The sequence below is a fragment of the Triturus cristatus genome, chromosome 2_2 (assembly GCF_964204655.1).
Source record: "Triturus cristatus chromosome 2_2, aTriCri1.1, whole genome shotgun sequence".
Taxonomy (NCBI): domain Eukaryota; kingdom Metazoa; phylum Chordata; class Amphibia; order Caudata; family Salamandridae; genus Triturus; species Triturus cristatus.
The window spans coordinates 373,270,699-373,295,648 of record NC_140582.1 but is presented as its reverse complement, the minus strand read 5'-3'; positions in this window follow the sequence as shown (position 1 = coordinate 373,295,648).

Here is a 24,950-nt window from a genome sequence, read left to right as displayed (position 1 = left end):
GTATACATAATCAGTTGCAAATGCAACAAACATTACGTGGGCAGCACCATAATAATGCTGAAAGATTGCATCAGCGAACACACCAGGGCACTCAAGCAAGGCGATGATAAATACCCCATGGCAGTACACGCCATAAACTGCAAGGCACAAGGCCCCTACAAACAATTCACATTTTTGGGCATAGAAAAAAATCCTTCCAAATAAGAGTGGTGGCAGTAGAGAACTACAGCTACGCCGCTTGCAGGTAACTTGGATAGTGTGATTAAAAACAGTCAAACATGGTCTAAACACCGACCACGAGATGCAATATTTTCTGGGGGACTGGGACAACTATAATTGACACCTCAGACATAAAGCCTGCATCCATGAAGGAGTAGACCCCCAGGGTAAAGACTCAAAACCCATACTACGTGCGGTCCATTGCAACCTCAATAAACTGTTGCTTATTAACCATGTAGTTTAACTGTTCAACTATTTCAACGATTGGCTGAGAGACATATGAGACCGCTTGCATAGTCCATTGCAGTAATGTTATATACCACTGTACTTACCTATTCTTCAACCTAACAAGCATATTAGATCGATTGCTTACTTAAATACAGCAAATGTGTGTACTGCCATATGTTATCGACCATTGCACCCTCAGTCTCCCCGTTCACTGTGGCGCCAGGCAAGCCAAAGATGCATAAAGTCGCAAAGGTTCTACCGATTCACTTACTGCCTTCATTAAGAGAAAATTCTGTATTAACAAGTTTCTACATACAAAAATTGTTGATGTATAATATCATATGCTTTCTTATCAGGACATTGTAATTTTGATCACATACTGTGATACTATACTCTAATTCTACATCTGTCGCTCTGTTTCTGTTATCTTTCACTTGCACTCCACATATTCGCTTTTTCCCTTCAATGTACTCCCCTCCACTTCCACACAACTCCTTTTGCGGGGGTGTCTCGGTAGTTTAGAACTGCCACCACAGCAAGAATTGATCGCAAATGATTGTCCGTTACTTTTCTCAATTAACTTGTAGCTTCGATAGCCACCCATATGTCAGATGGACATTCAGACCCAGAAGTACCTCCCCCAGCCCATTCCACCACATCGGGGGAGAGTGGTAACGTACCATATATATATAACTCCTTATTCCTATCTGATACATACAGTGTACGATAATGAGGGTGCAGATTTAATCTTGTGTATTCCCAGGTCCCATCGACTCTAATGTTGCACCTTCCCCCAACGTGTCATAGCTAGTTACTCCCCGCACCAGGCACCAGATAACTCCTTCCAGACGCAGTTCTTGAACGAACAGGAAGGGTTACGCCTGGTAGGGCATTTCTACCGTGAGCGCACCTGGCATCCAGTAATGATATATTTCCTCTCCTTTCTTCTACATTGCAGCCCTGAACACGGCTCCACCCTCTTATTACAATAGTCCAGACCAGAGACTTTACATAAGAAAATACCCACACCCATATCAGCTGGGAAGGAAGTACAACTGGCGGAGCATCCGTTGTATGAACTAATACTTACCATTGATTGACCTATACTCATTTCTCAACCATCCCACCCTTTCTTCCATGTTTCCCATACACTGTCTACGTCTTCTCAAGAGCCTGACAGATAGGCATGCACATGAGTATGCTGGGGTTAACATATCACAGGGGAGATACTTTCCTGCCAAGGGAACCGGTCTCCTACATGTATTGGTTTCCACCTCTAACAGAGCCTGCACAGGCCTTTCCTTCTCCCCACATCTCCCTCCTGTCCCTCCTTTCCGTTCCTCTCTCAAAGTTTTCTTCCCATCCTTCTTACTTTATCTTTCTACCACTTTTTTTTCTGAATTGATTTACAATAATTAAAGCAATCACTCTTATATGTTAGAGGCACCAATATGTAATGTACAACACAAATGTCACCATACAGTGAGTCCATGCACTATTCACCATTTCCACCATAGCTCCTGCACCATCATTTGTGTATCAAATTTGACCTGCTACACATGGATCTTGTCATGAAGGGTACTTTTTCACCTTGTCACCTGTCGCCATTGACAACTCACCAATGACCCTGTGGGTCCAAAATGTCTGTTTACAGTCTCTTGTACATCATTACAGCCCTGAAGAAGTCTTGGGGTATTCCCCGGATTAAACAAGTGTTGGCTGGGCAATCGCACGCAATAAAGAACAAACATTACTTCAAAGTGTTCTTCTACATGTTTAATGTATCGTATGGATACTGTATTTCTTACCTGTTGAACCCTGACATAGAGAAATTGTGACATATACAATATTGACGTGTGCACGGGCCCGCTTATGCTTCATTGGCTTTGTGTCAGTTTCCAGGGGTTTAGGGACTTCCCCCTCCTGTAGCACAGTTGCATAACGACTGCAGTCATATACTTACGTATACCCGGTTCAGGCGCCACCACGTACCGCATACTTCAAAAACCCTATTCTTTGCGTACCTCCCGGGGCTAGTTTTACTAAATGCGGGGGGCCACGTGGCCCCTTGCAGCCCCAGGGACCATCACCTCCCCGGGACTATATTCACAATAATGTGTCGGGGGGCTGCAGCACCCCCAAGCAGCTCCATGGGAACGCCACCTCCCCAGGGCTATATTTAAAAATAATGCATGGAGGGGCGTTCTGGCCCCCTACATAGCCACAGGGATGCCATCTCCATGGGGCTATTTTCCAAATGGGAGGGGGAGATGTGCAGCCCCCCTGCTGGAGCTGTGAATGGCCGAGACATCGGAGGCCTTCAGGCTCCTTCCCTGGTCCAAAAGGATATGGCCATGCCCTGGGGGGCCCCTCCCTTACAATAAAATAACAAAAAAAAAAAGAAATTGAATGGCCCCGGGGGATGGGGTCCCAAGGGCCAAAAATGGCCCATGAGAGGGACCTATCGGCTCCCCTCCCTTGAAATAAAAATGGAAAATTGGCCGGGCCCCGGAGGATGAGGAGGGACCCGGCCCCACCTCCCTGGAAATAAAATAAAATAATAAAAAAAGAAATGTCCTGGCCAGGGGTTGGGGTTCATTGGGACGCGTGGCCCCCCTCCCTTATGTAGGTACTGGTATGGGAGTGTCAATGGTTTCAAGAATGGTAGTGTGAAAGTTGAAGTGAGTGTATAAAAGGTTTTATGGGGGCGTGATTGGGTGCCCCAAAGATTCTGTGGATGATGTCATCAAGGATGTCATTTGAGATGTCATCAGACCATGTCATGAATGATGTAATATGTGAGGTCATAAGCAGTGCATTGCGGGGTAGCATTTTATAATTAACTCAGGTAAATATAACTTCTGAATTTCTTTGGTTTTGTACGAGTGAAATGTCAGCCTAACTATAACATTCATAAAACCTTTGGATATACATATATACACACACATGTGTATTATTATTTATGTATTTATAGATAAGTATATGTTTATATATAGTATTGAATTGTACTTGCATTTATTTAATTTACATTATATTAATATCAAAGTATTTAAGATTTACTATTTTTGGGGGTTGCTAGAGAGCCCGGCCGCAAGTTGCCCATCACTCCATGAGGCTCTGCAGGCCGGAGAGCTTATCCTGCAATTTATCTGTCCTTTTCAGTGGCATCTGCGGCCACTGGTCAGCAACAGGGATCTCTCTTATGCTGATATAAGTGGGGACCTCATTATTGCCTATGCTGGTGCAGCCTGAGTGGAACTAAAGGAAAACTGTTAACTTCCCCTGTGAGAGGATCATGGCTATTATATGATAACCAGGGAGACTCAGCAGAATGTGAGGGAGCCCCCTCCCCTGTGAGAGACTGAAGATCTGTGCAGTGCTGGCCATCACAATGATCCCTGCGGCCTAGTCTAGAGGAGGATGGGCCCGAGGCTGCCATATGTAACCTGCTGGAGTTGGGTCTGTGCTGGCTGAGAGGCCCGGCATTCCTGAATTGAGCCTTCTCCCCTGCTGGACCATGCAAATGTGAGCGGGTCATGCATGCAGCCCCAGAGAATCCTGCCCGGGGACACCCGAGTGCCTGGTGGTCGGATAGCCTAATATATGCCCCTAGGCCCAGGGAGCTTGCAGGTGGCTCATTCAGTGACGTACCGGTCTGGCTGCCAAGGCAGTGGGACTGGATGAATGGCCCTGGCTCACTCTCCAGGCAAAGAAGTCTGAACTGTCCTGATGTATTGCCCCTGGGCTGAGGAGGACATCGGCACCAGCAGTGAAAGGCAGAGGTGAGCCCTACACCGCTGGAGAACCTAATAGAGAGCCAGCGAGTGATTTTAGGAATTACTAGACAGTAGATAGGACTGGGGGGGGCCCCTTTCAGACACTGTTGCCCTGTAGCTAGTGAGCTCCCTGTACATCTTTTGGTGCAAAACTTGTTGAGAACTCGGGACACTCTGGAGTTCCTTGGGGCTGGCCTGCTTGTACCCCTGTTGTGGTCTGCTGTGGTGTGGTGAGGCCTAGCTCCCACTGAAAATTAAACATTATTTGCAGGTTGGTGGACTCTGGAGTCTTCTTGAGGCAGGCCCCTTCCCTCTGCCACTCAACAATGCAGTGACCTGGACCTGCGGTCAACTTGTGCCCCCTGGATACCCTTTGCTCAGGGGGAGGTGGGACTGCTGCTGGGGGACTGGGTGCTGGAAGGGTCACTGCACGCTGCCTTGTCATTGACATCATGATAGGGAAAACAGACACCAGACAAACTAAATTGTCATTGGAAAAATGCAGTCAGTCTCGGAAATCGGGTGCCCCCAGGAAGAGTACCCCCAACCCTGTTGGTGTTGGGGAATCGTTCTAGGAACCTGATGTCCGTGCAATGTTGTTGCACCTAAAACATAGCCTAACAGCCATAGACAACAAAACAGACCTGCTGACCAACAGATTTGATCTCCTCGAGGAGAAAGTAGTATGCCACGATGAATGACTTGGTCAACTTGAGCAACTCACGTTGAGGGTAGACGACGATGGAGCCACAGCAAAAGAGAAACTACTCTAAATGGAAAAAGTATTGGAACTGATCCACAACAAAAATTAGGATTTGGTGGCCAGATCCAGATGGAACATTCTCAGAGTAATGCGGATTCTGGTGTCTACTGCTATGAACTGTATGCCAGATTAATGGAGATGATGCTGCAATCCCTTTTCGGCGAAGCGCTGTCCGCTGTCTGTATAGTAGAATGAGCGGACAGAACACTGGGCCTGAGGCCTCCACCTGGGACAATGGCCCACCCTGTAATTGTACTTAAATTACAGAGACAGAGATATGGTGCTAAGACTCAGCAGAGATAAACAGATGATCAACTATCAGGGAAAAAATATATCATTTTACTTGCAATTTGCAATGGCCGTCCAGGCTGCCAGAAGATACTTTCTGCAGGTAAAGCGCTCCCGCCTCAGCTCCGATGCTAAATACTCAATCCTATATCCAGCCAAGCTGTGCATATTTCAAGCAGGATAAACCATGAATTTCACTGACCCCAAGGCAGCTTCCAGGTTCAACATAAGCCTCCCACCAGCTGCAACTGGCTCAAGGTTTGACCCTGAGGCCACAGAATCTAGCTGCATCAGTGACAATGATTGCTCATGTAGGCTCCTGGGGGACATGAGCAACAATGACTGGCTACCAGCTGCCCCTGAGTGGAATCGCCCTAAATACGGAACCCTGCTGTGAAGCCCTGCTTTCTGGACGTATGGTCCTGAACTGCTGAACTATGGTAATTGTGGGTCCCTCTCCACTGAGCAGGTGCTGGACACTGATATCTTCTGTATCCGGCTGCCCAGTTTACTCTTGGCCAGGAAAGTGCCAGGCCACTGGCGTGTCCCCCTCTGGGATGATTTCCTACTAGTTCTTCATTGGTGGCCTATTGTGGACAAGGTGGGACTAGGATAGCTGCAGTCAGCATGATTGGGGGGGGGGGGGCTGAAGTGTGAGTGGGGTGGGAATAGTTGCTGATAAATAGTTGTAATTGTTTCTCTCCCTTTTTTCTTTCACCTTGTCTACCTTCCTCCCCCTCCTCCGTCGCACATTGCACTGCTACACTACTGTGCGCCCCCTCATCTTTACTATGGTGCCGTTAATGTACATAACCTGGAATGTTCAAGGATTAAATGAAAGGCGCAAAGCACGAGTAGTCATGGCCTAACTGCAACGACATGGCACAGATATATGCTTTTTATAAGAGTTGCACCTGACAGATCACATACTGCTACACCAGTGAGTAGAATGGATTGCGGAAAAGCATGTTGCTTGCTGCTCAATCTATGCTTATGGCACAGATATACTCATTAAGAAGGGCCTGCCCTGGCTTATCTGTGCCAGGTCCTATGGGACAAACAGGGGTGCTATGTGATGCTTGCCGGCACCTTACAGGGAGGTCCCCTCAGGATAATCTCCATCTACGGTCCTAACATGGATGACCCCAGTATTTTTGTCGAAACTCGGAGGCTGGCGAACATTCTTGGCCCAGGCACAATTATATGGGGAGGTGACTTTAACATGATTCTAGATACATTGATAGATAGATCCGGCAATTCCCGCTGCCCACACCCGTGAGTGGCAGCCCAATTGCAGGCTATAATAGCTGACAATGAACTGGTTGACCTCTGGAGAGGAAGGCAGAGCAACAGTGAGGAGGGCACGTGTGTTGCCTCAATTAATGCTCTGTGGTCATGCATTGCCTTTTGGCTTGCTTCACGGGATGTAGACACTTGGGCCACTGAGCCATACCATCTGCCACGGACTTTCTCAGATCACGACCCTGTGCGCCTTATGCTCTCTCCACCCGAGTTTCCATCTTGGACACACATGGCATTTGAGAGATCAGGTATTCAAAGAGAGTATCTGTACAGTTATAGTGGAATATTTTGTGAATATTAAGGGCACAGTTGTTTCTTGCTTGACTCTGTGGGTGGCATTTAAAACTGTAATTCAAGGGGAATGTATAGCTAAACAGACCAGTGTCTTGAGGGTGCTTCGTGGGGAGATAAAGCAACTTTTAGCTGCTATCCGTGCGATGGAACTCAAGTACTTTGCTGACCACATCGTGCCTACACTTGCCAGAATTTGCAGTAAGTTAAATGATTTTGAGAAATCAGTGGGCATTAGGAGACACATCTTGGCAAAGAGGTGCATGCTAGGCGATAAGGTGAGGGAGCCTGAGTGGGCAAAACTTTGGCAGGTGTTCTTCAATGTAATATGAGAGTCTAAGGGAACGGGAAGAATTAGGGTTAGTTAGGGAGGAGTGGGCGAACCTCGTATGCAGCAGTAGCATTAATAACAGTGCGTAATTGAAAGCAAAGAATAGCCATGGGAAACTGTGCTAGACTGAATAGCAACTATGTCAGTAATGTAAAGACCGCACATATTTCAAAGTAACTAGGTCGTCATAGGCAGGCTGAAAGGCGGTCATGCTCAACCGAGCCGCAGCCCGATTTGCAAGTTTTAAGGCCAGAATTAGATTCCATTAGTATAATGTTTGAGTAACCGTAAAGCCTGGACGGCTGCACAAGACATCGCTTGAGTAAGTAAGAATGAAGGACGAAATCTAGTGTTAGACATAGTCAAAAGGGTTAATTGACTTGAGCGGAACTTAAAGACGTAATGTTACACAGAAAACTGGATGGAGTGGCTCTCAAGTAAGGGGGTAACTTCCGAACTTCCCACAAAATGGAGAATTAAAGTATGGATGAAAGGCGCAGTAAATATCACTAGTTTATGTGCGAAAATTCAGCACACTGCGCCAGTTCAGATTTTTGCAGTTTGCCAGGCGTGGGAGAATCACTTTGGCGTTCCCATCTCTGAGGCCCAGTGGAGCTTGGGCTGCACTGCGGTGAAAGCATTATCACCCAATTTTAGGCTCCGACTCGTGCACTTTAAATTCTTCCACAAGTTCTACAGAATACTAGAGCGACTGTTTAAAATGGGTTTACAGGATGACACTCACTGCACTAGATGCTCAGAGCACTGCGTTGACTTTATTCACTAACCTTGGGCGTGTCCTTGAATAGGAAGATATTGGCAGTTTATATTTGATGCCATTGATGGGATGACAGGCGTGTAGCTAGAGCCCAACCCCCTAGTAGCATTATTTGGCTATGTTAAAGATGTTCCCCTGTGGAAATGAACCGCTCTCTTGCTACTCCTGGGTAAGAGGTGAGTGGCAATCAGCTCAGGCCGTCACCCAGTCCACCAACGGAAGGCCCGGCTCAGGGACGCTATTTACTGTCAAGACCAGTTGATGGTATATTGGGAATTAAAGCCAGTCCGAACACCTCCCAAAGACATTTGTTCCCCTCTTGAATTGTACCTGCGGCTGCGGGTTGCTGAGGAAGAAGAGACCAATTCTCATGACACAAACTAAGACAATCGAAATCTGTCACATCTCCTGACACCAATAAACCATCCCAAGACGACAACCGAGGGGACACTGGCTTGAGACCAAAATCCTCCTTCACTCCCCAAGCGCAGTGTTACCAGTGGAAATCCTGGCCTTTGAAAAGGCGGTTCTGAAAGACATTGGCGAGATTGACCCCAGAACTATAAGTTTTTCACAATACAACAAGAGAAGGACAAACGGCGATGAAGGGACTATCCAATGATGGAAGCCTTGTCATAAAACCTGTAGACAAGGGGACGCAATGATGTACAAAGAGTGGATGCTTACTGCACTGAATGCCTGAGACTCTTGACTGATGAAGGAAATTACAAACGCCCGACAAAAGACCTCATGGAACGCCTACAAATACAGATACCCAGCATGAAACAGGAGGCCCTGGAACACAACTGGATTACGTATAAAGAGGGAGAATTCTTGCATAACCCTAACCCAATCACTCCCTACTTCTACACCATCCCAGAAATTCATAAATCATTGATTAATCCACCATGACGACCCATTGTGTCTGGAATTGCTTCAATTTTGGAGCCGTTATCAAAATTTCCTCAGAACCCTCATCTAGAAAACGGATACATATTTAATAGAAACCAAGGCAGTACTATGCCTCCTGAGGGACGTTCTTTTTAATCCTGTAACAGAAATTCTGATTGGACTTGATGTGGAGAGCCTCTACGCTAGTCTACCCCATCGAGAAATGCACAACATCATGAAAGAAGTACTGTTTAAACAAGATTGATTTGATCACACACCTAGGCACCTAATACTGAAATGTTGAAAGTGGGCTCATATAGAAAACTTTTTTCGCTTTGAGGATATGCGATTTCTCCAACAGCATGGGACCAGCATGGGGAGTACCTTTGCCCCCAGTATAGTGGGCCTCTATGTACATTATCTGGAGACATAACATTCTCAATCAGGCAAATATCTTTCTTCAAAACATCAAACTATGGAAAAGGTACATTGATGACATTCTATTGATATGGAGGGGCAACGAAACAACAGCTAAAGTCTTTCTATCATGGCTCAATGATCAAAACACCTTTCTAAAATTCACTCATACCATGAGCAGAAAGGAGCTGGTATTTTTGGATCTGAATATCATTGCGGAAAAAGGTATTTTGAAGACCAATACACATGAAAAACCAACCGCAAAAACTGTTTCCTTTAATATGACAGTTTCAAACGCAGACATCTAAAAGAAATTCTACCTTTCGGCCAGTTTCTCAGGATCAGGAGAAATTGCACCAAACTCAGTGATTACAAGAAACAAGCTGACCAACTGACTGAAAAACTGGTGGCTAGGAACTACCAGAGATGAATAGTGTCTCAAGCAAGAAAATACATATTGAACAACCACAGAGATGCCCTCCTGGATCCCCATCCTACACAGAATGATAAAGAAGAGAGACCCATCTGCATCACAACATATAATATAGCTTCGAACCTGGTCTGTAAAATCGTCCAGAAACATTGGTGCATTTTGAACAGTGGGAATCTGTCTATACCAATACCCATGTTTTCCCAAGGAAGAGGAAAGTGCCTAAGGGACATGCTGGTACACAGTCGGCCACGCACAGTGAACGACAGAACAAGGACACTAACCAACACTATGATGTTACCCTTGGGCCACTGCCCATGTGGGAACTGTAGCATCTGCCACCTCACTGAAGGCACCAAAACGGTGTCCTTTAACAATAAAATTACAACTCCGTAGCTTTACAAACTGAAACACATTATGAGTGGTTTACCTAATAACTTACCCTTGCAATCTGCACTACATGGGTATGACCACTCGCAAAATCAGAACAAGAATCTGCGAACATCGCAGCAACCTGAGATGTCAACGTACAACAACTAAGGTGCCATCCCATTTCCTTGAACTAAAACACACACCCTGTGACTTGAGATGGGTAGTCCTGTAACATATCAAGGACTCAGTAAATTCAGAAAGGAGACTTTTCAAACTTAAAACAACACACTGAGCCTCAACAACAATATCCCTTGGGGCCAGTTTCTCTAATCTGAGTTCCGGGTGACCATTTTGAATTGCTTATCCCCTTTAAGCAAGGGTAGTGCAGAGGGACCATAAATTAATGAAACTAGAATTTTGACTGATCTAAAAATCACCTAACTAAGTGCCCTGCTATTAGATTCCAACAAGAAAGTATTAATGGTACTTGAAAACCCTATTGGAATCATATTTCAATAGTTGAAAAAACCTCTTTACTGATACCTACATCGGTTTGTTGGAATATTCCTGAATTCTCATTCCTCACATCTGTGTCTCTAGTGGTTTTGCGTTTTTTCCTTTTTCTTTATCCGGTTTATCGTAGCCCAACATAGTTCATCAAGCACACTGTTAGCATGATGTAACATTTGCCCCAATCAAGGTTTATTAACCAAGAGACTGAGGGCCCTCCTCAATTTATTTTAATGTTTCTGTGCCTTTTTTCTCTCAAAAATAAATGAACATATTCCATTTTTAGGTCTCGCGAGCCAAAGGCTCGAAGAGACATTTTATATCTGGGCTTTTCAAAGTGCTGCCGTGGCCTAAAGCTACAGTGCACGTGAACGTGCACGCGCGCAGCGCCATGTGTCTTTTCTCCGTAGCGATCGTAATCACGATCACTTTCACTTTCGCGGCCGCGTTTTCAAAGCTTGTTTTTGTCTGCAGTTAGCCATTTCGGATGAATTTTAGCAAACGAATCGCTTTGATTAAAGGAGTCTAGCATTAGCAGTAGCCTAAAAGCTGACATCCATTATGTTTTGAGGTTAGTTGCAACCTCTTTTTTACACCGTAGAAAGTATACACAGTGGCATTATAGTTCAATTTGTCACTAGAAGCCAATTCTGCACATCTTGCAGCGAACCACCAGTTCCCTGGTATTGGTGTGGCCAGAACGTCATACTAAGTAGTAGAAAAGAAGATGAACTTGCCAGGGAATCTTCGAACTATAGCCAACAAAAAGAACATGTTTTATCTGATAGCCCGCACCTCCATCAGATAACATACTGTGTTGTGTTCCTCCTATGTACCGGTCCCGTCACCTGATACTGAGTGGCAGAGCCATTAATTATACAATTACGAGATAAAAAGTGCAAGCCAAAGAGTGTGTAACAGGTCCCAGGCCAAGTGTCGGTTCTTTTTCTCCCTAGTATCCATCGTGCTTACGTCATTGCTGATTCCCGCTCATGTTCACATAATAAAGGACACTCTGGGTACCAGCTTATGCAGCTACAGTTGCATGTCCCACTAGGCTGAAAAGATGTGCACATCAAAAGTTCAAAAACTACTGATTCTGGGAAGCAGTGACCTGTACTAGTTAAGCAGCATCGGAATGTTTTATGGACTCCTCTTATATGGCAGTGCTGTTATCCAGTCCTTCCTTGGGCCTTGCCTGGAAAATATTCGAGGCTCCATTTAGGTCCTCCAATGCTCTAATTGTTTAGCAGAGCATTTTTTGAATCTCCCTAATACTTACCGCCTGTTCTCAGGGAATGGTTCGGTTCGATCTTCTTCCATTTTCCAAGGGCAGGTAAATAAAAGTTTGCAGAAATGTTTTCCGTCTCCTGAAATCATAAATTGACGGTGCACTCTTCCATCCTAAGACACTTGGCTTTCTTTCTCGTATGAATGCCTACTGTTCCAAGACTCAAATTATGGAACCAGTGTTAGTCTCTGCTAACCAGTATTAGAATTTCTCTCCTGCCAGATATCATTGGTGTTTATCATTGAAGTGAAAACTTCCAGATTGTTTGGGCTACTAAACCCTGCGTTGCCCACTTGTGCAGTGCTCGAAATGCAGCCAACACCTTAGAGATTTGGTTTGACAGTCCTTCCAAACTGGGACAAGGTTCAGGTTTTTTCAAATATTGTGCAGCGAAAACATATCAGTTAAAGGATTTATAAAGTGCACACCTGCCAACAGGTGTCTCTTCTCTCCCCCCCCCCCCCCAACCCCACCAAAAAAGGAGTATTTCGGGCGCAGAAGTCAAGGCTTCAATGTAAAGTCGAAGCACTTACTGCAGGATCCTGAGAAGTCTGTGGAACCAAGTGCACTTCTAAGCCAGAGCAGCTCAGATGTAATATCTATGCCACACAGTAATAATTTTAGAGCAATCAATATCATTTGTGGTTACAAAGACCTGTATATGTAGATGCTTTTATTTTCCATTCTTTGCCAAATTTATTATGAGTTTGTTAACGGCAGCACTGCCCAAGGAAATATTCAAAATTATTCTTCATCACAAGACCAAATGTGATGACATGTCGAGGGTTTTCTTGTTTCTACTAAGCAAGACCTGTTGAGTTAGTTTTCTTGTAGGACAATTGCAGGGGCGGTATGTAAGGAGTTAATGGCTACATTTATTAAAGCCCTTTTTAAACTCCGGAGTTTTTGTATAGATCACTCATAGCCATGTCATCGTGGTGCTATTGGGCCATTGGTCTGTTGGTTAATCTTGTTTAGGTCGAGCCTGGGCCGCGCATGCTCTGCGAGGCATGCTATATTTAGGTGTGGACTTGAAGCTCCGCCCATCTTTTCAATTGGCTCCTGTTACTGTCCTTTTAAAATCGTTGCTTTTGATTCATGAATATGCTTAGTAGTCCCTCCTTAGCACCGCCTTGTCTGCATTTGTAACCTCCCATGAGGAATGGAATTTTTACTTGTCGTGTTACACGATCTGCTTTATGTACAGTCTGTGAGCACTATTTTCTTTAATGATTTTCCCCAATTCCACCCACAGCGTGCTTTCCTGCAAGGGTGCCTGCTTTGCCTCCGGGCGCCGCGCTACCGTTTCAGCACAGCGCCTGCTTTTAATTTTTTTATTACAAATAGGGCAACTAGTGCCTTTACATGTACGTTATTTTTGTATCTGACATCGCGGCACGCTTATACTATAGCGTCTGCACAACTTTATTTTCTTCGGCCCTTGCCCCGTTTTATATGCATTGTTTATTTTGCAAGTGTGGCTCGCTTTCAGGATTTGTGCCGAGCACCTGCACTTTCTTCGGAACTTGCTCCTTTTTAGGTCTCGCCTGAGCCAGCGCTTTGGCGCTGCTCTGGCGAGAGTTTTAGTAAGCGGGTTTTGGAAGTGCTAACTAGTGGCTTTTTTTCAGGCCTCCAGCTACAGTGCATGTGCGCCGGGCGCGCGCACCATTTGTCAGCCTGCGTGATCACTTTTGCGGCCGCTTTGATGTTCTCAGTGAGCCGCGCTGCCACTGAGAACATCAAAGCGGCCGCGTAAGTGCACACCATTTGCCAGCCTGCGTGCCTCTCTCCGCCTTAGTGGGCGCGACGTGCCCTACCCCCCTCCCTTATCCCACTTCCTGCTTGTTTAAACTTTCAGTGCGAGGCGCGCGCCTGTTAAGATATGGGGCCGCAACACTTGTGTATTGCTGGGTCTGTCTGACCACATTTCAACTTGCACTAATGCAGCGCTGCCCTTCACGTGCTCTTTCCACCCCCTCTCTGCCGCCTAAGTTATATCTAAACCAAAACATGTATTGCAACATGGAATTCAAGATTCCACCTATAAATGCAAGGGAAAACCAATTTAGTTCTAGTCGTCATCCAGGTTGATTTGTAAAGTTTTACGTGCGCTCCTTTCAAGCAGAGCATGGTGTAACACTACTGCCGATATGACTGCTGAATGGCATTTGTTTAAAAAAACAAAAAAGTCAACGTTGCTTTTGCATTATCCTGCCTGACTGGCAGGGAGTCAAATAAAAAATATCGAAACCAGTACACTCTCGTCAAACGTGTTCTTAAATTCACGGAGTTTCACTTGTAAATATTTTTACCAGAAATGGGCCCTGTGTGAAAAATTATCGTAACCCTGTAGATAAACCGCTTGCAAATAGATTCCTGTAGATATTTTTTTTTTAGGTTAATCCCTTGAGCCTTTGAAATCGAGCTTCTTTCTTACTTACTTGTTTTTTTTTCGTTATTACCAACATCCGGGAGACTGGATGTATTAGCACGGCACTTGCGGTATGCAAAACTTAGCATTTATTTATGCAAGACACAATTACCTATTGTTTTAAAAAAAAAAAAAATCATCAAAGTACCTTTTGAATTTCTCGATGATGCTTATAATATCTCTTTAGTCCATGAACTACGACTGCGGAACCTAGGGTGCCAGGGTGACTTAAGCCGGGTGGGTCATTTTATGCGCAGTGCCCTACATTTTCATCTGAAGCCTTCATTTTTAGGTCTGGGAAAAATACAGCTTTAGGGGTCTTAGCAGTCTTATATAATACAAGCATAGGCATAGCCAATAGGTCTCACTTTTGGGACCTTATAAGTATTTAGTTATGCAGCACAATATCCTTGGCGTAACAACATTAACTGTTGTATGGTTAAACACTTATAAGGCCCCAAAGGCGAGACCTATTGGCTATGCCAATGCTTGTTCTCTTTCTAATAGATAGTGTTATGGGTCAGATTTAAGCCCTAATGGATCCCAACGTGTGCCAAATACAGGCGGCCCTTTAGGAAGACCACGAGCGGTCTGGTTTTTGCAAACCAGAACGGGTGTGCAGAAGCACTCTACTACGTGCCGGATTAAGAGACCCGGTTGGGACAAGCACCGGAAAGATGCGGTCCCTCGATGAGCTGATTTAGGTACAGTGTCCGAGGGTGCCCAGGGGAGTCATCATTTATGAGCATAATTTGCCACAATCTGGTCAGGCAGCGAGAACCCATGCCATGCGATATAGCCTTGCATCTAGAAATCTTGCCATATTGCTTTGAACATGTATATTATTGACGCCCACAACTCTTCCTGTTTGCAGGGTGTGACTACAGGCCCCCTCCTCCCCGGCGTGATCATGACACACTAGCACGGCGTCTACAATGTATGTTTTATATTATGTATGTGTGTTTATCTTGTTGTTATGTACCACTACCATTTTTAAAAGTGGCTTATCAGCCACATCAAGTCACATTCGGATGAGGGTTTAGCATGCAGTTTTCACGCTGTGTGACCACTGGATCTCCATTTTTAAAGCACCTATGCGCTAAGGGTGTTTTCACTTTTTTGTGTTGAACATTAGGTTGTATCAGACCGGGGCTGATGGTTTTAAACTATCTCCTCTGCTTTGTTTTACAGACACGCAGTGACGTTAAACCTGAGATTAATTTTGTATGTATGTTGTGTGATTCTGCATGGCATACAAGACAATGGGTTCCTAAGAGGGACTTTGAGGAGTGGTACCAATAGGAACTAGGTTCCTTGGCCCTGACGAAGAGCCAATAGGGACAAGGCTCGAAATATGCTGACCAGAAAGGAATAGACTCATTGACAGCTATTTCTTTCCTTTTTTCCCCATTGTTTTTAATCATATCAAATAAAGGCAGGAATAAAGCAAGACGACCTACTAGTTAGGTATTTTTAAACCTATATAGCACCTCCACTCCATTCCTCTACCACATAACCATCTTTATCATAGATAATACCAAAAAGTTCTCCCTTGTATTTTATCTGGTCACAGCACGCCTCGATCCGTAGCTGATCAGGAAGAACCCCAATGATGATGCATGCCACCAAGGGGCAACCGTGGTGGGTGAGGGATTTTTAAGAAAAACAGTGTTTTTCTCTCATTGTGGAGGGTTTGTCTATCTCCAACCTTTTATCCTGCTGGGTTCCGTTTTACTATTGAGGAGGGTGAACCCAGTTATTCCTCTTCCTTCTCCCCTTTTTTGACACGGCAGGTTAATACCCTGTCCTGTTGGGCCCCGTTGTGCTGCAACAGCCCTCGACTCTTCGTTGTGGCAAGGTTTGTAGCAGGTTTTTTTGCTAGTAATCCCTTGTTTAGTGTGCTTAGGTGCTTTAAAGTTCGCCTTTGTGAATGCTGTTATTTCAATGCCTTCTTCTGATGCTGGTGCCTGATCCCTTTGGATTTCCCAGGACTCTTGTGGAGTTAAAACTTCTGGTCAACTAGTCTACACTAAAGTTTCGGCCTGCTGTGGGTGAAAGTAGGAGGTAAGAGGAGAGGGGCTGGGTGGGGAGAAGGCAACATGGTGTGCAAGCTGCACCAGCACCTAGACTGCCCACCTCCGCTATCAGTGGCCCTCAGACCCTACAGAACAGTGCCTACCATGTTGTAACCTCTCCACTCTTTTTCGCTCCCACACTCCTTCTCAGTGCTTTAGTGCTTGAAATGGAAAGTGCAGGTACTCTGAATCAGAGTAATGGCTTGTTTCTGAGAAGTACCGGTACTCTCCAATTGAAAGTATTATGTCTCTCTTGAGAAGTGCAGGTACTCTCCCTCTCAAAATAAATAACTGCCAATACTAGGTACCGGACAGTACCAGCCCATTTAAGGCACTGATCCCGCTCCCTAAGCAGCAGCAGCACACAAGGGAGCCCCCACCACCATCTCCTCACCTCTCTTCACCAGATCAGCTGGGAGAAGGTAGGAGGGAGCAGGCCTGAGAACAGGGGAGCAAGCTCTCAGGCGGGAGCAGGTAGTGCAGGTACTGCTGCAGGTCTAGGCTAGGCTCCAGACCTTACGTACGGCTGGTAGGCCCCTGGGGCCCCCAAGGCCGTTGCCGTGGCAGGAGTTGGCAACAGTTTTTTTCTGCTCTCTCCAGCACCCGGCGATTAACCGCTGCTGCTGCTTGCTATCAACTAGACTTTCTGGCTGAGTCGCCCCTGCGCACATGAGTACGTGCTTCGTCAATCCTCATAGTGCACTTAGTTTGTCTGCATTTTGTATTCCCAGTTAGATGGAGATTTTTTTTCAGTCTCTTTTTTGGGTCTCGCATGAGCCAGCGCGCATGCGCTACAGGGTGAGGTGAGGCTTCTACTAGGGGCTATTCAACTCGCACCACACGCTTGTGCGTGTGCTTTTTTTTCATCACACCTATTTGCCTTTGCGTGCGTCTTTCTAAGAAAGACAGCACGCAATTGGCCAAACGCGGGTGCATGTCCCGCCTTCTCTCTGCCCTGGCCTAGGGAGCTCGGGAGCGAGCAGCAGCACCATCTGTTTTCAATTATCTTAATTGGAAACAGATGGCGGTCGGCTGACACTGGTGCAAATTGCTTTTAGCGCGCGCGCGCATGTACCACTCCTAGGTTTAGATCAGCTGCTTTGCGCTTGCCCCAGCAAGGCACCTTCACCCATTTCTGCAACCCGCCCCCACTACCCCTCCTCCCAAGGTTGCTGCTTGCCTGTTGCCAATTCCCCTGTGGCTGCTACTTTTAATGCATTTCAAAACCCAGCATAAAGAAGTACGAGAGTACGCGGACACATCCCCTCCATGCTCTCCATCGGGAAGCATTCTTTCAGCAAACCAGCACTTTTGTTTATCACATTTACCATTTCTAAGATGTGTAGCCCATGGCCATTCAGAAGCTAGCTCGGCCCCCGGAATCGACATGAAGAATGGACACCCGCCCACCATAGCCCCAGTATCTCTGGCTGCTGTTGTCCTGCTGCTTCGTTCATCTGCTGTGTTCACAGTGGACGAGAAAGAAGATCCTGTCTTGGGAGAGCTGTGCTCCGAGTATAGGGAGCGCGGCCACTACAGGGAACACTGGCACAAGCAGGCACTGTCTGAGGCTTGAATCCCAAATAAATCACAAGTTTACTCCCACACACGCATGGGACTTTTTTCTGAGGAAAATAAGTTGTTTCTAGCATGCACAGTCTTGGTGAGTTACCTTTTCTGTGATATTGGGGCTGAGTGACTATAGATGTTCAGGGGTGACAGGGTGTGGAGTCATCTTTCACATTTGTTTAGTTAAAGTCAGCAGGGGAGCCTCTCTGACCTCATCAGCACAGACATGGCCCAATAGCTTCCGAATCCTGAAATAAATTTGGTTGCTTTTAATAGTAGGCATAATAGGCAAGTGAGATAGTGAAACCAGTGACCCAGCACCATCTACACAAAAGCCGTTTACTCAGCGCTATGTGGAATAATAAAAGCAGCAAACCCTTTGCTTCCGATTACACAATTACAGGCACTTCGTTACGCGGTATTTCCACCAGCGTATCTCCAGAGATAACTGTTCAGTAAACACGTACTATTGTGCAGCAAAACTGAGTTAAACAGTCAAACGAAAACCATTGGCACTGTGTGAAACAACTCAACAAATAACTACAGTAATAATAACGGGTAATTTTCCAGCTCTTACAGGTGTCCCTCCGTCTAGGCATTGTAATATTGAGGTCATGTATTAATAGTGTGATGGAAGTGGAACACAATAATTGGTTACAGCGAGGTATACAGCGAGTATCTCGCTGTTGTCGATGTAGCACCAAATGTAGATGGTGGGGGGCTGGTGAGGAGGGGAGGCATGGTATCTCAAAATCAAAGATGAACAAGGTGCACTTTGTTTTAATTGTTAGGCAGTTTTAAAAATAATAAATAAACTCCTCAAATATTGTTCACATTCTGGAGGTGCTACAAATGCCAGAAACACCTGCCACTCACAGGTAATGTTCAGTTGACAACGCCCTCTGAACTTCTGCCTATTCGTAAAGAGAGATTGTGTTCTCATTACTAACAGCATCTAAGTTGCTGAAACAGCGCGTGCACTGAAAGACATCCATGAAAGGTTCACAACTTTTTGATATTTGTAATTTTAAATGGCGGACACCCTGCTACCAGACAGATTGTACGAAATTTACATTTTACAAGAAGTCAAAGGGAGACCACAATGCTGCCCAAGAAATTCATACAGAAATGTGTAATCCTTTGTTTAACCTTTGCAAGATTCATGTATGACAACTTGCTCAAAAAAGTCGCATTTTAAGAAACAGTTTTACACACAAAAAATAATCATAAGTTAATATTCTGACAACCGCTTATTTTCAGTGTCAATACATCTTTTATCACTTGTCAGGAAAATATGTTTACATTGAACATCCAAAGTGGACAGATGCGTCAATTAAAATTGTGTTGAACTTTTCTAAAATAAAACATAAAAAATATGAGCTCATGGCTTCAGAGATAGAGAGAGCTGACCCGAACCCACTGTACATTGCTTGCTATATTGCAGTTGTTGTGTTAACACAAGCTCTGATCGGCATCACCTAAAACTGTCTGCACAATCACCTATGTTTCCTCCACATTATGGCATCCGATTTTCACCCCACCTTGTTTGTTATTCTCTGTTCTGTCAACATTCCTCACCAAGAAAACGCCTGTGTTAGCTTAACCCCTTCAGTGTCCGCCAACCTGTATCTTGCCCACCACGGCTTAATACCCACCCTGTTTACCTAGCACAATAGCTCATTCCCTTGAATCTGTAATCGTGCTGTCACCCCTATTGCACTTGTCTGCGCCCTATTTCTGTCTCTCTACTGCCAGTCTGATCTTATAACGTTGTCTAGCCAGTGAAAATCGCCACAATCTGCTGTATCGGCCACCATCACTGTCTCCATAATCTGCCTGTCTACACAACCTCTCAGTAACTGCCATTCCCACATATACCTCCCGCCACAGCATCTACCTCCCACAATTCTTTGCCTCCACTTTATCTGTCGCCAAATGCCACTTTTCATACCCTCCCTCTGTACCTGGCACCTCCTGTATCTTTCAAGTGATTTTACCTGCCACTTCAACTGTACCTGTCAACCCTCCATTGTATATTTCATCCACCATAGTTTTCATATTCGCCTTTATGTCTTCCACAGTATAGCAACAGTATTTACTGTGCCTAATACCACTTTATCTTCTCCATTGTTTGTCAGAACCACTGTACTGTAAGCAGCCGCTCTGCATTTTCTCACTTCATCTGTCATCCCTATATATCTGCTACCCCGATGCACTTCCTTTGTCACCACTCCGTTCCTGTCACTGCCACTGTTGGTCACTTATCATGTCATATCTATCCGTTGTTTCCTCCGTGACCTCGCCATTGCATGGCCACCACTGCATATCACCATAGCCATAGTCCTTCTCCTCACTTTCTCTTACTTTCATTGTGTCTGTTCCCAGCCTCAGTCTACAACACCGTCGGGGGTCTCTCATTTCATATTGTGTCTTTCGCCTCACAATTTCACTGTTGCCTTGTTTTTTTCCCGCTGTTGTGAAATATAACTGCACTCAATGAGGACTCGGGACCGCCAATTACCACTTATTACACACACACACAATTTTTTTTTGAAAGTGTAGTAATTGAATATCTCTTCAATCCCTGGCGGCACAACACCCAGGATAATGTGCCGCATGGCTACACATTTATAAGGTCCATATAATTACACTCAACTCAATGCAACATAAATACACTCCACATAATACCACTCAGTGCCATATAATTACATGTCTCATACTTATACTGCACTCAAAGCAACATACACTCCAAATAATACCACTCAGTGCCACATAATTGCACGCCACATAATTACACTCTGCTGAATGTAACATACTCTCCACATAATACCACTCAGTGCCATATAATTACACGCCTCATACTTACACTCTACTCAATGCAACATAAATACACTCTGCATAATACCACTCGGTGCCACATAAAGACTTGCTACATAATTACACTGCACTCAATACAACATACACTCCAAACAATACCACTCAGTGCCACATAATTACACGCCACATAATTACACTCTACTGAATACAACATTCACTCCCCAAAATACCACTCAGTGCCACATAATTACATACCACATAATTACACTCTACTCAATGCAACATAAATACACTCCACAAAATACCATTCAGTGCCATATAATTACACGCCTCATACTTACACTCTACTCAATGCAACATAAATACACTCCACATAATATCACACAGTGCCACATAATTATATGCTACATAATTACATTGCAGTCAATGCAACATACACTCCAAATACCACTCAGTGCCACATAATTACATGCCACATAATTACACTCTACTGAATGCAACATACACTACACACAATACGACTCAGTGCCACATAATTATTTGCTACATAATTACACTGCACTCAATGCAACATACACTCCAAATAATACCACTCAGTGTCACATAATTACACACCACATAATTGCACTCTACTGAATACAACATACACTCCCCATAATACCACTCAGTGCCACATAATTACACTCCACACAATTACACTCTACTCAATGCAACATAAATACTCTCCACATAATACCACTCAGTGACATATAATTACATGCCTCATACTTACACACTACTCAATGCAACATAAATACACTCCACATAATACCACACAGTGCCACATACGTATCTGCTACATAATTACACTGCACTCAATGCAACATACACTCCAAGTACCAGTCAGTGCCACATAATTACACACCACATAATTACACTCTACTCAATGGAACATACACAATACCACTCAGTGCAGAAAGAAGTTTCCAGCAGTGTAAGGACAAAAAAAGTTGAAGACATTTTTTATTTTAAAATCTTTTTTTAATCAGGTTTTTCAGTTGTATATAATGTTGTCTTCGTTTGTATAAAGGTAACAAAAATGCTTCACACTTTTTATTATAACTTTTCAACCTAATGCACAGCAGCCACAATGCTCTACAACATAGCCAAAGGTTCAGGCTAAACACATAAGGTCCCAAAGACGAGACCTATTGTTTGAAGTTGCTGTAATAATGTTTAAGTGTCCTCTAATATTGTAACTGGCAGCAATTTGAGATCTTGGTTTGGTGGAGTTTTTCTCTTGTCTGCTTAACAAATATTAAAATGCATGGCACAACTGAAAGGCACGTTTTTTAAAAACATCACCAGTAAACCAAGGAGCTCAGTGAATGATTTTTTTTTAGTGCTAGCATATGAAATGCACGTTAACTTGGCTGAATGCTTCCCCCCCATTATGTGTCATGTGCTTGCATTAAAAAAACAAGAATTTGCAATGCAATAGGTCTCGCCTCTACGCGAGTTTAAGCTATTAGAATTGTAAATGACAATGCCTTTTATTTATGTTTTATAAATCAAAATATAAATAAAAGGCATTGTCATTTACAATGCCATTAGCTCAAACTCGCGTAAATGCGAGACCTATTGCATTGCAAATGCTTGTTTATGTTGGTTGTTTTTGGGTGCGTTTTATGGTTTAATGGGCCGGTTTTCACTTTTGATTTCCCTGATGTAACCACAAGCTTTGCCTGCAGCAAGCACAAATGCAAGCAGTCTCCCGTAACCTGAATGATGCTCATTCAAATATAGAGTGCAGTGTCCGCAGCCAGGTATGGGATACGTTTCGGCCTGCTTCAAAAATGGGCACGCATTAGAACATAAGTGGCAGAGCTTGGGCATTACCTATAGTGATGAAGCAGCAAACGAACATGGTCTGATAATAAAGGGCGGAGTGCATGTTTTTGCTTTCTTGTCCAGGTAATGTCTGTGCAACACTGAAACATATTAAACCCTGCATCACAGCACTTCCCACCAGGAGACTAGAGGTGCAAGCTTTGGCAACAAATACACTTACACAGGAATTGAGGGACTTGGGGCATTCATTGACAAACGTGTTCGGCACCCTTTAACGAACAGTCTGAAAAATGGGTGCACATCTGTGGCGAAAGTCAATGTAATGCTGTTTTATTCATTTTTTCAAATCGAAGTATGGCGACCTATTAAGTGATACAATGCCTCATGCTTACCGGGAAAGTAAACTGAAAAGTAAAGAAACAGTGCAACTCGGGGGAGGTGGGGTATAAAACAAAGTGCAGCGGCAGAAATGAAGGTTCGAGTTCCGGCGTGGGCTCCACATCCCGTGAATGTGTGCAAATAACTCCATCTCCAATGTGGAGAGAGGCGGGAGGCGAGGAGGAGGGGGGCAGAGGTAAAACATGGAGTGAGAAGGGAGGCGAGGAGGAGGGGTGCTCAACGCTGCACACAGGAGTTTGCAGGCACTGCGGTGCACGTTTGTTTTACCATTCACAGCCGGCCAAACTCACCACTTAACTGCACCTCCTAAAAGCAGTGGTAATTGTCCTGCACGGCTCTCAGGGCATCCACGCCTTCCAGCACACGGGCAGGAAGTGGGATAAAGGAGGGGGTGGCAAATGGCGTGTACATTTCGCGGGCGCTTTGATGTTCGCAGTGGCCGCGCGGCTCACTGAGAACATCAAAGCGCCCGCGAAATGTACACGCAGGCTGCCAAATGGTGCGCGTGCCCGGCGCACATGCACTGTGTGAAAGTGATCGCGATCGCGATCACACATCAATGCGGCCGCAAAGTGAATGCAAACGGTGTGCAGGCTGCCAAATGGTGCGCACGCACGGCGCACATGCACTGTATTTGGAGGCCTGAAAGCACTCGTTTGCACTTCCAGATCCCCTATTTACAAAAGCTCTCGCGAGAGCAGAGACCTAAAAAATCACTGCAACAGCGAAGGTCAAAGCGTTTTTTAATGTTTTTTTTACAAGTTAGCGAACAATAAAATATTCACTCCACGCAATACGAATCTTAGTCCTGTACTTGACTTACACCAAAGTGATCGGATTATATAAAATATACAGTACATTTTTTGCACATCACTAATTTATTTTTTATAAAAATGGGCATAGCCTGTTTTGCCTTACATGATGAGCTGTAATGTCAATTTTAGAAATCGTCTATTTTTTACATTATTGCAAAAGCTTCGTGATGGCAGTAGCACTATTAAGTATCATTAGTCATCACTCTTTTAGCATCTCTTCTTCCCAGTAAGTATCACATCATCTGCAAAGTACTAGTTCATGTGCGCAATTGTCTAGCCCACTCAAGCAGTTAGGCTAATAGAAGTCCTGTACTTAGCATCTTTTCTCTCCTTTTCTCAGTCACTTACGCCAGTCATTTCTGACCACTTAGCTACATAGAAAACCTATAAACTGTCATTGGAAATTTTGCAAATTAAAGACTTCCTGTTTTGTCGACATGAGCGATAATGACGCTCGAAATGATGTCTGAGTTCAAGTAAAGATTAAACTGCGTACAACTTTTGTGTTGAAACAACGGGCCTTTTAACGTGTTATGTGATGCGGGAATCACTCTGTGGCATCGTGCTCAGACTTTAAATGAAGTGCATGCACTTACATCGACTTGGTGAAATGATTGTGAGATGATTTTAGTAGCTTCAAAATAGTTATTGATCTACAGCCACTCACGACGACATTAAGGCCCAGATTCACTATCTTTCTAGCAATTGGCTGTTGCATGAAAAATTATGGAGCAGCGTTGTGCGAATGATTGCAAACTGCACTGTGCCAAAATTACAACGAGTTGGCTGCTGATGAGGTCATTGACAGTGTTTGCACTAAAACCGACTTTTGAATGATGCTCGGTTTTGTTCGCAAAACTTAGCAGTGATGCAGTGGCAGCTCCCAGAGGGAGTGCTGCAGGGCTTTGGGATGGGGGGGGGGGAGGGGGGGTTGTGGAGTCAGACATACAACGGCGCTCGCGCAAGGTAAATAGGGGCATATCACCAACAAGGCGTTATAAAATTATCGCCGCTTTTGCGTCCGTTTTCGGGTAAAAAGCGGCAATATTTTTATCACCTAATTAGCAAGGTCACGCTATCGCGTGAAACCTTAGCGCCCAGTTTTGCATCTCTAATGAGATGCAAAG